This window comes from Protobothrops mucrosquamatus, unplaced genomic scaffold (assembly GCF_001527695.2).
Source record: "Protobothrops mucrosquamatus isolate PMUCROS unplaced genomic scaffold, P.Mucros_1.0 scaffold1120, whole genome shotgun sequence".
NCBI classification, from domain to species: Eukaryota; Metazoa; Chordata; class Lepidosauria; order Squamata; family Viperidae; genus Protobothrops; species Protobothrops mucrosquamatus.
In genome coordinates this window covers 171,345-184,522 of record NW_015387338.1, presented here as the reverse complement: position 1 = coordinate 184,522, position 13,178 = coordinate 171,345, and positions in this window count along the sequence as shown.

The following is a 13,178-nucleotide window of genomic DNA, read 5'->3' as shown; positions in this document are numbered from 1 at the left end:
ATAAATATGAACCAGTTGCAAAGCATCTGAATTTTGATCACGTGACCATAGGGATGCTGCAAATGTTGTCACTGTGAAAAACGGTTGTCACTTTTTTCAGTGCCATTATGACTTTGAATTGTCACTAAATGAACTGTTGTAAGTCGAGGACTACCTGTATAATGAAAACCTAGTTGATTTTTTGTTTCCCAGCTATTAAAGAATCTCACAAAGAAGTTCCATTATTTGCAGATTTATTGTTTCCATCTAATAGTATAGCCTGTGAGATATATGACCTTAACTCCAGCCACATTTTTTTCTACTTCTTTGTTTCCCCCTATGTTCACTCAGTGATATCTGACTGAGAGTTCACAGTTTGTAATTAGTTTGAAAACTTCAATCTGGGGTGTATGGAGTTTACAGGTACTCCTCATTTACTAATAACAGTTGGAACTGGCAACTCAATCGCTAACTGATACAGCTGCTAAGTAGAATATTACGTGACCACAACTGCTTATGAGTTTATTACAACTTTATTTTATCCATCACCATGTTGGGAGGAACTCTCCCGTTTTGGGCTTTTCCAGCCGGGATTTCCGCAATCAGAACTCAAAAAATAAATAGAACGAGAAGCCAGCTACTGGAAAGAGAGGTTTAATCAGTTGAGTGACAATTCAGCATGAATCCCCAGCTAGCTAGGAAGAGTGGTCTCCAAACGTGAGTTTTTATACCTTTTCTTGGTTTTCAAAACTGTCATTTCTGATTCGGGGTTCCAAAACTGTCATTTCGTGGAGCAGTGTCTATTGATGGGCTAATTTATTAGATATTGCTCAGGAAAAAGGTTAATCCTTGCCTCAGGAAAGGATCTGGTGTGTTTCTATGTGTTTTATTATTATTGTGTTCTTTCTGTGTCCCTATTCTAATCCTGTCAGTCTTAATTGTCAATAGCCAGTCTCGCATTCTGGCGGTAAAGCTTATCTTAAATGTTTAAGCTGATACTTTGTATCTGGCATGTTAAGTGGTTGTTTGCCTTGGGCTACTTAGCTTGGACCTGAATCAGACTGATTTTCTTTGCAGGGGGGGGGGGGTTAATGTATTTTGTTTGATTAAATTGAATCCTTTTTATTGGGGTGAAGGGAGTCTTTCATCAACCATGAGAAAAGAACAGCGGTCCAAAGATTGTATGTAGCAATTTGTGTTTATTTGTACAGTAATACCAACAATGACTGTCCTGTGAAACATTAGTTTATTTATTGGCATATGAAATACTAGGACAAAATCATCATCATAACAACAGTAACAGTAAAACTAATAATTCTGGCATCAATTATTTTACACAAGTCATCTCTAAAGACCTTTGGTAGAAGTCTAGTGTCACCAGCCTTTGAAGGCCAATTATCCTCATCTTAGGAGGAAAGCATTTCCAAAGGACTGGAACCCCGTCCCGTCCCAAGACTGTAACCCAAAATAAGAGGGGATTTTCAACTGGCAGTTCCTGGTTATCTTGTTTAGGCAGGCACTTCTTAGATACCTGCTCCCTAAGCTAGATTGGGCTTGCACTTAGAAACAAACCTGGTAACCAGTGTAATTCCTGTAGCAATGGTGTAATATGGCAGTACTGTGATTGCCCAGTAAAGGGATAGACTGCTGTGTTTTCAGCCAACTGAAGTTTTGAAGAAAAATACATCCATAACCAGGAAAGATTGTAACTGACATACCAGGAAAAGTTGGGCAAAAGCCTTTCTGGCCACAGCTTCTAGCAGTGGGATGTGTAAGTTTAGAAGAACCCACAAGGAGTAGGTCTGCTGGCTCTGAGGGAGTACAATTATCTCAGGAGTCAAAGTTGATGATCTCTTGGACCTACCAGGTTTCTGAATTAACAATCATTTTGTCTTGGTTGGATTGAAATTGAGCTTGGGGGGCGGGACTCCAGGCATTGGGTCAGGACAGCTATAGCATTTGGCCCAAGTGGAAAAACATAATTGGGTTTCACTAGCAAACTGATGATAATACACTATGAATCAGCCGATGGCCTTTCCCACCAGCTTCAAGTAAATTCATTTTGCCAAACCCCCAGAACTGTTTTTTTCCATTAAAAAAAAATAGGAATCATTCAATAAAAGAACTGAAATGGAAATGGGCTGGTCACATAGCAAGAAGACCCGATGGCAGGTGGACCAAGGTAGTGGATCCCACTTGATAAAAAAGAGACCTAAAACAAGATGGATCAACAACATCAGCGAGAATTGTGGGTCCACTTGGCAAAAGAAAGCTTGGGACCATTTGGGTTGGAAACATGCAGAAGAGGCCTTCATCCTGCAGTGGATAGACAATGGCTAAAATGATGTTTGTTCACTAATTCCATAGAAAAGTGTACAGTGTACAGTGTTATCCAATAGGATTTGTCTGCCGTAATGTGTGTTTTGTATTTGAATCTGAAGTTCTGCCCTATGTGATACTTTTGCCTGTCTTTCAGTGGGTAGCTGCTAGGAACAGAGCAGAGTTGTAGCCCCAGTTTTATGGAATGCTGTTCTTATGGAATGCTGTTCTTATTTCACCCCACATCAGAAATCAACTGTTCAGAAAGGTCTTTAGGCCAAGTTTATGTGAGATCTGCTCCCTGTTTTTCTTTACTTATCTGCTTCTGGTTTGGATCTCAGCGTTTTAACTGCCTCTGTTTTTGTGAGATGTGTTTTCCGAGTCACTGAGTTCTAGGCTACTGACAAAGCAAAGTAAACTTTTTTGAACTGTTTACATAAGAAGAGTTGAGCTGAAAAACTGTCTACCTCAGAGAACAAGAGAGAGACTTGTTTTTCTATCTAAGAGAAATCATATGCATCTGGCAGGACTGTTACTTAAGCTTAAATTTCCAGACATAGTTTCAGATTGCTTGGTTAACCTGAAAAAACACTTAATTGTTATAGCTTTATAAATCTCATAACGTAATAATTTGATCTCTTCCAATATTGTCTTTATTCCCATATTCCATATTCTCACCATGAATATATGTTGGCTTTATGTTATAGCACAGGGGTAGTCAACCTTGGCTCTTTTATGACTCGTGGACTTCAACTCCCAGAATTCCTGAGCCAGCTGTGCTGGCTCAGGAATTCTGGGAGTTGAAGTCCACGAGTCATAAAAGAGCCAAGGTTGACTACCCCTGTTATAGCATCTCTCTCTTCCACCACAGCAGAACTTCAGGTGACAAGAAGTCCTACAATTTGGCATTAAGAATTTTCTCTCGTTTTTTGTTTTTACTCATTTCAACTATCACAGCTCACATTTTGTGGGATTTTAAAGATACCAAATATTTAAATGTGATATTTATACATCAAAAATCTTATCATACAACAAGTACATCCACATATCCACATCAAATGGATGACACCTTTTATAAGAAAAATAGCTCCTTTAACATCAGTTCTGTATTTAGTATATCAGAAATCAGAAAGAAAGAAACATTTATCATTTCAAAAGTGTTGATTTCCATTTTCCCTAATATATACTAACTAACCTTTAAAATTAGATGATAGTTCCAATCAATAAATGATCGATGTTCTCCATCAAAAATACAATTAAATAGATTTATAAGCTTGTAGAAATCTATTTTCTGCTGACTATGACCTCTGTATCTTAATCACTTTTAAAACTTGTTTTAATAAAAAGAACAAAAAAAAGAATGATATGAATATTTTAACTATCAAAATGTCACCTAAACACAATTACACCTCAGTACTCATCATTAATTGGTTCTGGGAGATGCAATGAGTACTAAAAATTATGAGCACTAAACAATTTTTTCTCATAAGGAATAATATAGTGAGTCACAAGGCAGCCAACACAGACAAGTTCTAGCTTATGCATTGAGTACCAAACAAACAATGAGTACCGGGTTAAAACTTTCACATCAAAATATGTTGAGCATCAAATTCAATGAGTTTCAAAGCAGTTGAGTACCAAGGTACCACTATTATTGTACCAAGGTACAATAATAAGTTAGCTGCTACAAGAAAATTGTACAGACTGACTTGAGTTATTTGTAAAATAATAAAGGCAGGATACAAATAAAGATGGATGGATGGATGGATGGATGGATGGGAGGAGGGAGGGAGGGAGGGAAGGAGAGAGAGAATAGTGCTACAACAGAGTAGCACTAAATCAGATGGGCTGCTGCAAGAAGGCTAATATTGTAGATGCTTGATACATATGTGTACCATTGCTTTATTGTCTGTTTCTTCTTGCTCTCACATGAATTTGGAAGGTTACAAATACATCCATTTGGGTGCACTATTGATACTTCCAACTTTACAGATGGTGCAATTCAATGTTAATAATGAACTTGAATCCTGGGAGGGATTGGTGAACTGTAATGAAGTAATAGATCTCTTCCATCCACACTCCCAATCACAAAAATGCCAGAAATTTCCCCAGTTATCTGTCTCAAGCATATTCTGTTTTGCAGAAAAGAAGAGGATAGGTCTGCTCATTTAAAACCCCGTTGGCCTACATACCAGGCATTTAAAAACATGAAGCCTAAGTCTGTTTCTCTTCTACTATTTTAGGGATGGATATTATCGCTTACTTTTCGTAAAGTGAAATATCTCAATAAAGCAAATCACTTTGGCTTTTAAAGCCGAATTCTTTTATAAAATGGATTAAAATTCAAGAATGTTAATCCTTATAGCTACACTTAATACTGTTCTGTATGTGAATGGTATAAATGCAACATTTATAAAAAAATCTTTTTTGTTCACGCTATATGGATTTTTGGCTTTTATTCCATCATATTACTGTATACTGTATTTTTACTCAAAGAATCAGGTTTTTAATGGCTGCCCCAGTTCTGTTATGTAAATTGAAATCAATTTAAGCATTTTATAAGCCAAAGGAATACTCATTGCTCTCTCTCTCTCTCTCTCTCTCTCTCTCTCTCTCTCTCTCTCTCTCTCTCCCTCTCTCTCTCTCTCTCTCTCGTGTGTGAATGTGACAGAAATAGAAAATGAACCAAGATAAAATAACAGTAAATGCATTGACAAATTCTGATCTAAAATATTTGTTCATAGGCAGATATCATAGATTTAGCTATGTTATGTGACATGAATAGATTTGAAAACAATAATTTGAGCAAAGCCCCAAGTTCAAGTGCACACACCAGGGTTTTCTACTTGCACAAGACCATGTCTTCATCTGATCCTCAATCTGAGGAAACTTTAAATTTAAGTTTAAGCCTTAATCTGAATATTTATTTAATTTATTTATTTATTTAATTTAATTTATATGCCGCCCTTCTCCCAACGGGACTCAGGGCGGCGCACAACATACTTAAAACCAAAACATATATACAATCCCCCCCTTAAAACCGAATTAAACCAAATTTAGAGTTGCGTCTTTCAAATTCCTAAAAGACCCAGTATAAAATCCACCCTAGGTCAGGTCCGCTTGCTGAAAGAGCCATGTCTTGAGGGCGCGACGGAAGGTAAGGAGATCCGGAATNCAAAGGGAGCCCCATGTAGAGAGCGTTACAGTAGTCCAGGCGGGAGGTGACAAGAGCATGAGTGACTGTGTGTAAGGCGTCCCGGTCCAGAAAAGGCCGCAACTGGTGAATCAGGCGAACCTGATAAAACGCCCCCCTGGTCACGGCCGACAGATGGTCATCTAAAGTCAGCCGTGAATCCAGGAGGACTCCCAAGTTGAATGGGTTCCTCTTGTTCAGCAAAGGATATTATCAGTCTTTGATGATAATAAAAGCCATGGTGGTGCAGTCTTGCAGGCTAACTTACTGCTCACTGCCTGGAGTTTGATCCTGACTGGCTCAAGGTTGACTCAGCCTTCCATCCTTCCAAGGCTGGTAAAATGAGGACCCAGATTGTTGGGGGCAATATGCTGTAAAATCTGTAAACCACTTAGAGAGGGCTGTAAAGCATTATGAAGCAGTATATAAGTCTAAGTGCTGTTGCTACTGCTATTGAGCTGTCAGACTCAAAGGATCAGGACTATAAGTTAAGTTGCCATCCAGAAATATTTATTGTTTAAGCCTATGTGCAAGAATTTAGTCAACTAAAGTTCAAATCTCAATTGGTGCCTGATAATGGTCAGTGGAATTTAAGGGAGTCTGGACTACTTATGGCAACACAAAGACTCTAAGCTGATGATACATTTAACTCTGCCCGCAGCTCTCCCTGCTCTTCACCTACCGGAGCCAGGTGACTTATAGGGATGGGATCCTATTAGCCATCACTCTGGGCTTTGGCCATTGTGTTCCTGGCTAACCTAATATGAGTAGGTTAGCCAGGAACCAGCTGTTCCCACAAAGTCCAGGTCTTCAAGCCAATCCGCAACTTAGAGTTATGCATTAGAGAATTTAGCCCCCCAGTAACTGATAATTGGTTCCAGGGGCTATGTGGTTCAGAAGATCACCCATTTGCCCATGCCTATTCTTTAAGCCAATTAAAGTCATGGAGAAGAGGTTGCTGATATAGCAAGGGTTCCTGTGCCATGCAACCCACCTTCCTGCAGCTATTAGTTGTTAGCTGGGTTATTTATACTTAGACAACAGGTAAAAGTAGGAAACTTCAAAGCTATCAACTCTCCAATCCCACAGATGAAACCTAATTCCTTTTCCAGCCTGGGAATGGAGGAAGGAAAAGGAAATGACCCAACTAAAAGAGCAGTGCAGAGGAAGCGATCCTCTCATTTTGGTCTGCAATCCCCCATAACACCTGTCAGCTGTTTGTGGACGACTTTTTGATCCATATGTGCAAAACCTGGAGTGAGTTTGGATTGATGACCAAGTTGATTAATCTGCCCATCTGTCAGAGTTCGCTTGTTCTCAAGCTCATTCCCCATCTCATGTTTATTCTTTCCTGCTGGCTGGTGACATTTGGTGGTAGGGGAGAGAAATAGCACCGGGCAATCCACCAATACAGTGACATCCAAGAAGGAGTAAAGGAGGCAGGAAGATAAAAGCAGCATTGCACCTTCCCAATGCAAGCTCTACCATTTTAAAACATGTGTTCTGATGTCATACATTCACCCAAAAGGAGCAAGCTTGTGGTGTGAAATTACTCTAATCATTCTGATACTTCAAAGATATCAGAGTTGCAACTAGATCTGGATCTAGAAATTTCACAACAAAGTTGCTTCAATCTCTTCAAAAGTGAAATAACACATTGCCACAAATGTAGTTGATAACAGCAGTGGATCTCTCTCCATCCCAAGTCTCCTCCTGTGCCCCAGAGCTATATAACTTTAGTGCCTCTTAGAAAAATTATAACACAGAGATCTGTGACCAGGAATATATGAATCAATGGGCCATGCTGGAGCATTGAAGTTTATGAATATCCACAAGACAGAGAAATAAATTAGAAGCCTATTCATTGACATAAAGAGTGTAACATCGTCATTTTCTTCCTCTGTATGACAGCTGTTTCTCACATTGATAAGTGATTTTTAAAACAACCAAGTGCAGAATGCCCAGCTTTGTAAGAGAAAGCTTCCTTCCCCTATACCGAAAAACTACAAGAGCCCAGAATCTTGCTACCTTAAATTGTCTAAATGTATATTTCTCACAAAAAAATAGAGGACCGGTTGGAATTCTTGTCTTACACACTTAACCTTCTTTCTAATAAATAGTATTTATCATTTTCTGAGTTACTTGCTTTTTGGATTAACTTTTTCTATTCCAGGTTGCCACAAGAAAAGCATGACATTTTACTTGTTTATCTTTCTTCTTTACAGTCAGTGAAACTTATGCTCTCCATTTTCCCCAACAATCTTTTACTGAGAACTATAGGAAAATTCTAGAAGATTGGAACGTTTTAAGAAGCTTGTTTCACATTTACAAATCAAGATACTGTAGACAGTCTGCTCCATAATGCTGGGACTCCATGTTTCTTTAATGTGAGATGTATTTCTAATTTTGAAAACACAAACAGTCAACGCAATTGAATGCATCAGTCAACAGAGCTTCAGTTTAGGAGAATTGAAGGGCACCAAATGTTGTTCAGAATGTCGCTTGAGGTCTTCCCTTGTTATAAACACAGATATTGAAGTCTAGACTTTCCTCATACAGATCATAGGCTTCACTTCCAATCTAAGAGTCAATCTTATGAAAGCCTTTACTATATTAACCTAACAAGCACTCATTTTTCATTTAAACTTCACACCATTCCCATAATTTCTTAGGTTAGCTACACTATATTTAGCATACATTCATCAACTGTAACAACAGCTCAGACATAAGAAAAGACACTTACCCAACAATTAAAGGAACCCTATAGAAATGAACTGATGCAGTATTACTTAATCCACTGAACAACGCTGAAAATTACTTCTCTCATTTAAGTAATCTCTAACAACAAGAATGGGCAAAAACATCAAACTTCAGACTCCCCTAATTTAGCAAAGAGTTAAAAAAAATCTTAACTTCTTTAGAAAAATAAGCAAGGAATGTGAAAGCATTAAGCAGTGTAGATAAGTAGGATCACAGAGCTGTTGAACAATAAGAACTGGTAAACTAAGAGCTAGACACAAGTCCCTTAGCCAAAAAAAAACAACAACCCACAAAAACAAAACTCCAAAACCACACACTTTTTAAGTGCATGTTGAACTCTGGAACCAGTTGGAATGCTTCAGGAATTTATCAGAAGCTTAACATAATTATCAGTTTGAATGATAATTGTTAGAATGACTGTGTGTTCAGCTTTAAAAGATAGTTTTCTTTTTAAAGAGTCATCAAAGGAAAATCCTCTCGTTGAGGTCTATTCTAACTGAACATTACTCTATCAAAGTTCAGTATAAAGAATCACCAAAAAAGTTAGGATAAAGGTTACTATATCAAAAGCTAGCACGTTTTGATCTCAGCTGGCAAACTAAGAAAGGCTTCTGTTTCTACTAAATTCATACTAATGTTTTCTAAAAAATATATCAATCTCTATAAAGAGTCATAGGGAGATGCTATGGAAATCCCTATATCTTTTTAAGTTCTGCATATCACTTTTTTCCACTGATGGAAAATGGCCAAGCTATCATTAACAGTAGATAAGTGCTTAAAAACAAAAAAACAAATACATTTTTTCAGGAAAGTAACTGGATTTTCTATGAAGAAAAAGTAACAGTACAAATAAAGAAGCCCATTCTTCCATAAATACCCACTAACCTCTGTACATTCAGAGTACTGTGTTCATAATAAATATAGGCAATAACCTGTTGAGAAATTTATGATTTAGCCCAGTGCAACCCTCAAAGCCAACGTTCCCAAACATTGTGTCCTAGATAAATAGTGAATGCAAGGCTATGCTGGTTCAGAAGTCTGGAAACTATATCTGAAATGGACCCCATTGGGGGAGAGTTGTTCAAGCTGTTACATTAAATCCTAGAGTCTGTCTATAAAATAGGTGAAACAAAGCATGTAGAAGCTTATAGTCCATTCCTCATCTTGGCTGGCAGAACTTCAACCAAGAGAGCCATCATTCTATAATGGCACAGTTCTCTATCCTAGTGATAAACATATGAAAGAGTCTGCCTTCATCTTGTAGGAAAAATAGGTTCCTAGGAGCAGATGCAATTTCCCAAAGACCTGAATGTAATTTCCATAGCTCCTCCATAATTTTGATTTTTGATGCCAAGAGAAAATGATTATTCATAAATGCATTGCTATATACTAGTAGTACCTATATAGTAGCTCATGTAACTAGTTGGTCCTAATTTTAATTAAATTAAAATTAATCATAATCTTTTCTCTGTCCCCATCTACTTTTATGTCTTGGGCCTACCAACTTTTGGGGGTATAATTCATGACACACCATTCAGTGGCAAAAATAACCTTACTCCTTATCTTTCCCAAGGCCCCTGAATTGAATAAAAGAACAAAACACCAAAGGAATTAATAATATCTCTCCCAATATCCTAAATAAACCCATTATTCTCAGAATAATTGGTTCTACTGTTGAATTATTCATTATTGAGATTTCTTTTAAAAAAATCATGGACACAAAATCTGCCTTCCTGCAAAACGGACAGTTAGGAATGAAAATGACTAAAACTTAAATAATAAAAAGCTGATCTGTCTCTTTCGAAAGAAAACTTTGATGATTCAAAAAACTTTACAACCCCAAAATATGCTTGCTTGGTTGATTTCAACATTCAGCCAACCAATCATGCTATTTTGAGGAAGCCAAGAGAAAAAAACTCAGCATGCTGATGCCTCTAGGCCAGTTCCTTCTGTGAACAGAAGAGTCTGTTTCAGATATTCCCAAAGAGATATCTCCCCTTTTCCCATAGGAATCTCATGACCCTCCATTTTGTTGGTAACAAATGAAAAATAAGCAAGCCCTTTTCCATGTAAGGACAGGAGAGGTTTCTGTCTCATCCTGCCACTGTTTTTTTAGCTGTGTTGAAGAAAACAAAAATAAAGGCCAGCATTCTGTAGGGGTCCAATATTGTAGCAAACAACCGCTTCCCAGAAATTTTTATTCCGTTAACCATTTCAGCTCCAGCAATTGGCACTACGGTAGTATTTCTCATATGAACAACACACCAAAAGTGATCCCGCAAGCTTCCCTAAGTCTTAGGAACATTTGGCTGAAGCTCTGTTTAAAAACAAAACACCTGCCTCTTCATTGTCTTAGATGACTTTCAAAGCTGGTAACACTTTCGCTGCAGAGAATGTGTGTATCAATAGCAAACAACAAGAACATTACAACAGAGCTTCCTTACTCAAAGGCACATTACCAAATGCTAAAAATAAAGTGGAAGGAAAGCAGCTGCTCTGTTGCTCTGTTCAGTTTGCTTGAAGAAACCAAGAGCAGGTCTCGGATAGTGTGGTGAAGATATTCTTAATTGGTATTTTTCTTAAAAAAAAAACAAAAACAAAATCCCAGACTGTTCAGAGGCTCACAATAATGAAAAACCTAGACAATAAAATGAGACCTCCCAATTAGGCACTTATCCCCCAAACCCCACTCCCCAAATCTGATATATAGTTTGAGCACCACCCCAAAAAAAATCATCAAATCCTTTGATGCCTAGTGGTTATCCTGTTTTTCACAGCCCATACTTGCTGGCCCTTTTTGATTTCCTTGCGTGTGGGCTTTTTAAAATGACACAGCAAGAGCTCTTACGTTCCTCACATCTGAAAGGCAAATAAAACAAATATCTACACAGCCAAAAAGAAAAAAGAAAAAGGTTATTTAAAAAGAAATATCCTTGCAGCTTCCCATATTACTGCATCAGCTTTGCAGATGACATTCAAACACAATTCCAATTGCATGGATGTTTATGAAATATGAGTATCCAGGGAGCTGACAAAGTTTCAAACTCCCCCCCCCCAAAAAAAAAACATATTTTCATATGGGCTGTGATTTTCTAGCTAAGGATGCCTGTCTACTGCCCATACAAGTAGCTTCTTTCAGAGCCATTATATCAGCTTCATCTACAGAATTTCATTGCAGTTTTTCACCGCACCGGGACATGCAATATCAAGTGGCAATTAAAGGAACATTTCTTTTTTAAAAAATGGCAGTCCTATTCCTGGTTTTTCTCTAGCCTTCTGACAATTTCTGCTTCTGTGCTACCTATTCAAGAGGCTTCTCTAACCTTCCCAGTCTATAATCTGTTAATTATAACCCCCATCTTCCCCATCCAACATGACGAGCTGAACATTCTGGGAATTGTAATCGAATTCATCTGGAGAGCTAATCTGACATTTTTTGTATCTAAAAGTTATTTCTTTCAGAATGTCCAAGTTACTCACTTTTCTTTGCAGATGTCCAGGCACTAGTTTGGCAGAGCACCTTATTTCTCCTCCAGGACCAAGAACAGAGCTCTACTGGATGCTTTCTCTGCTGTTGGGCTTTTAGCTCAGCTGTTATCTATTTATTAAAAAAAAAATAAGCCAAAAGGACAAGTTGCAGTTAAGTAAACATATTTTCTTTTTAACTCTGAAGCTGCTATCATCATCATCCTCTTTTCTAGATTATTAATCAATTAAAATTCAACTATATATGTGTGTGTAATTAGTTGTTTATTCCCTACATGCCAAAAAATTTAAAACAAATGAGTATATTTCTCCTTATGATTAGATAATTTAGACTGGAGTAATCTTTGCTTATCCCTGTTAATCCACCAAAATACTGTTGGGCTTCCTTATTATTTATTCATAATTATCCTATTCTTTCATCATTAATGAAAGATACCCATGTAGGATAATGTCTATTTCTGGACATAATGCTGTATATTATTCATTTACACTACTATTCAAAGACAATACAAATTGTTCCCTGTTATTACTTTTTAAAATTTAAAAAGAAAATCTCCCAGAATAACTAGAAAAAGAAAGTAAGACTTTCCTGCCAGACAAAGTGGCAACAGTTAGTAGTTATAACAAATCAAAACTAAATAAATAGAAACACTGATCAAAGAGGGTTTGATGCCTGTAAATAAATCCCATGTCTACTGTATCTCCAACTAACTTGGCACATTTGGGGAACAGGCATCAAGTCAGAGTTGTCTTTCTTGTGTTTGACGTATGATCCTCCCAAAGCTAATGTGATCAACACTTTTAGAAACAAAATTCTGCTGTCAAGAACATAGAAATAAGCCTTACTCTGTATTATATCATAAGTCCATCTAGCCGTGTATTGTTTACATTGACTCATTGCCACATATCAAGATTTCAGGTATGATTTTTCTGCTGTATCTGGAAAGCCCAGTCATTCCACCTGGGATCTCCTTCATACAAGGAGAAGAATAGAATAGAATAGAATAGAATAGAATAGAATAGAATAGAATAGAATAGAATAGAATAGTTGGAAGAGACCTTGTAGGTCATCTAGTCCAACCCTCTGCCCAAACAGGAGTCCCTACACCATTTCTGACAGATGGCAGTCCAGTCTCTTCTTGAAAGCCTCCAGTGATGAAACACTGATGAAGCACCTATAAGCTATAGACTTCTCAAAGAGTCTTGTGGTTTCTTGATTGAAGTCATTAGTATAGGCTGTTATTAAGAACCGCATCACAGTGGCCAATTCAGTGCCTTTGAGAAACTCTTCACAAAAATATCTATGGAGATTCTCAGTCATCCAGATCATGGTTATCCCAAAAGTGCTTTTTACAAGGCAACTGGACTTTCTTGTTTTTCTTTGAAGATGTTTCGCTTCTCATCCAAGAAGCTTCTTCAGCCCACCATCCAGTCAGAGCTG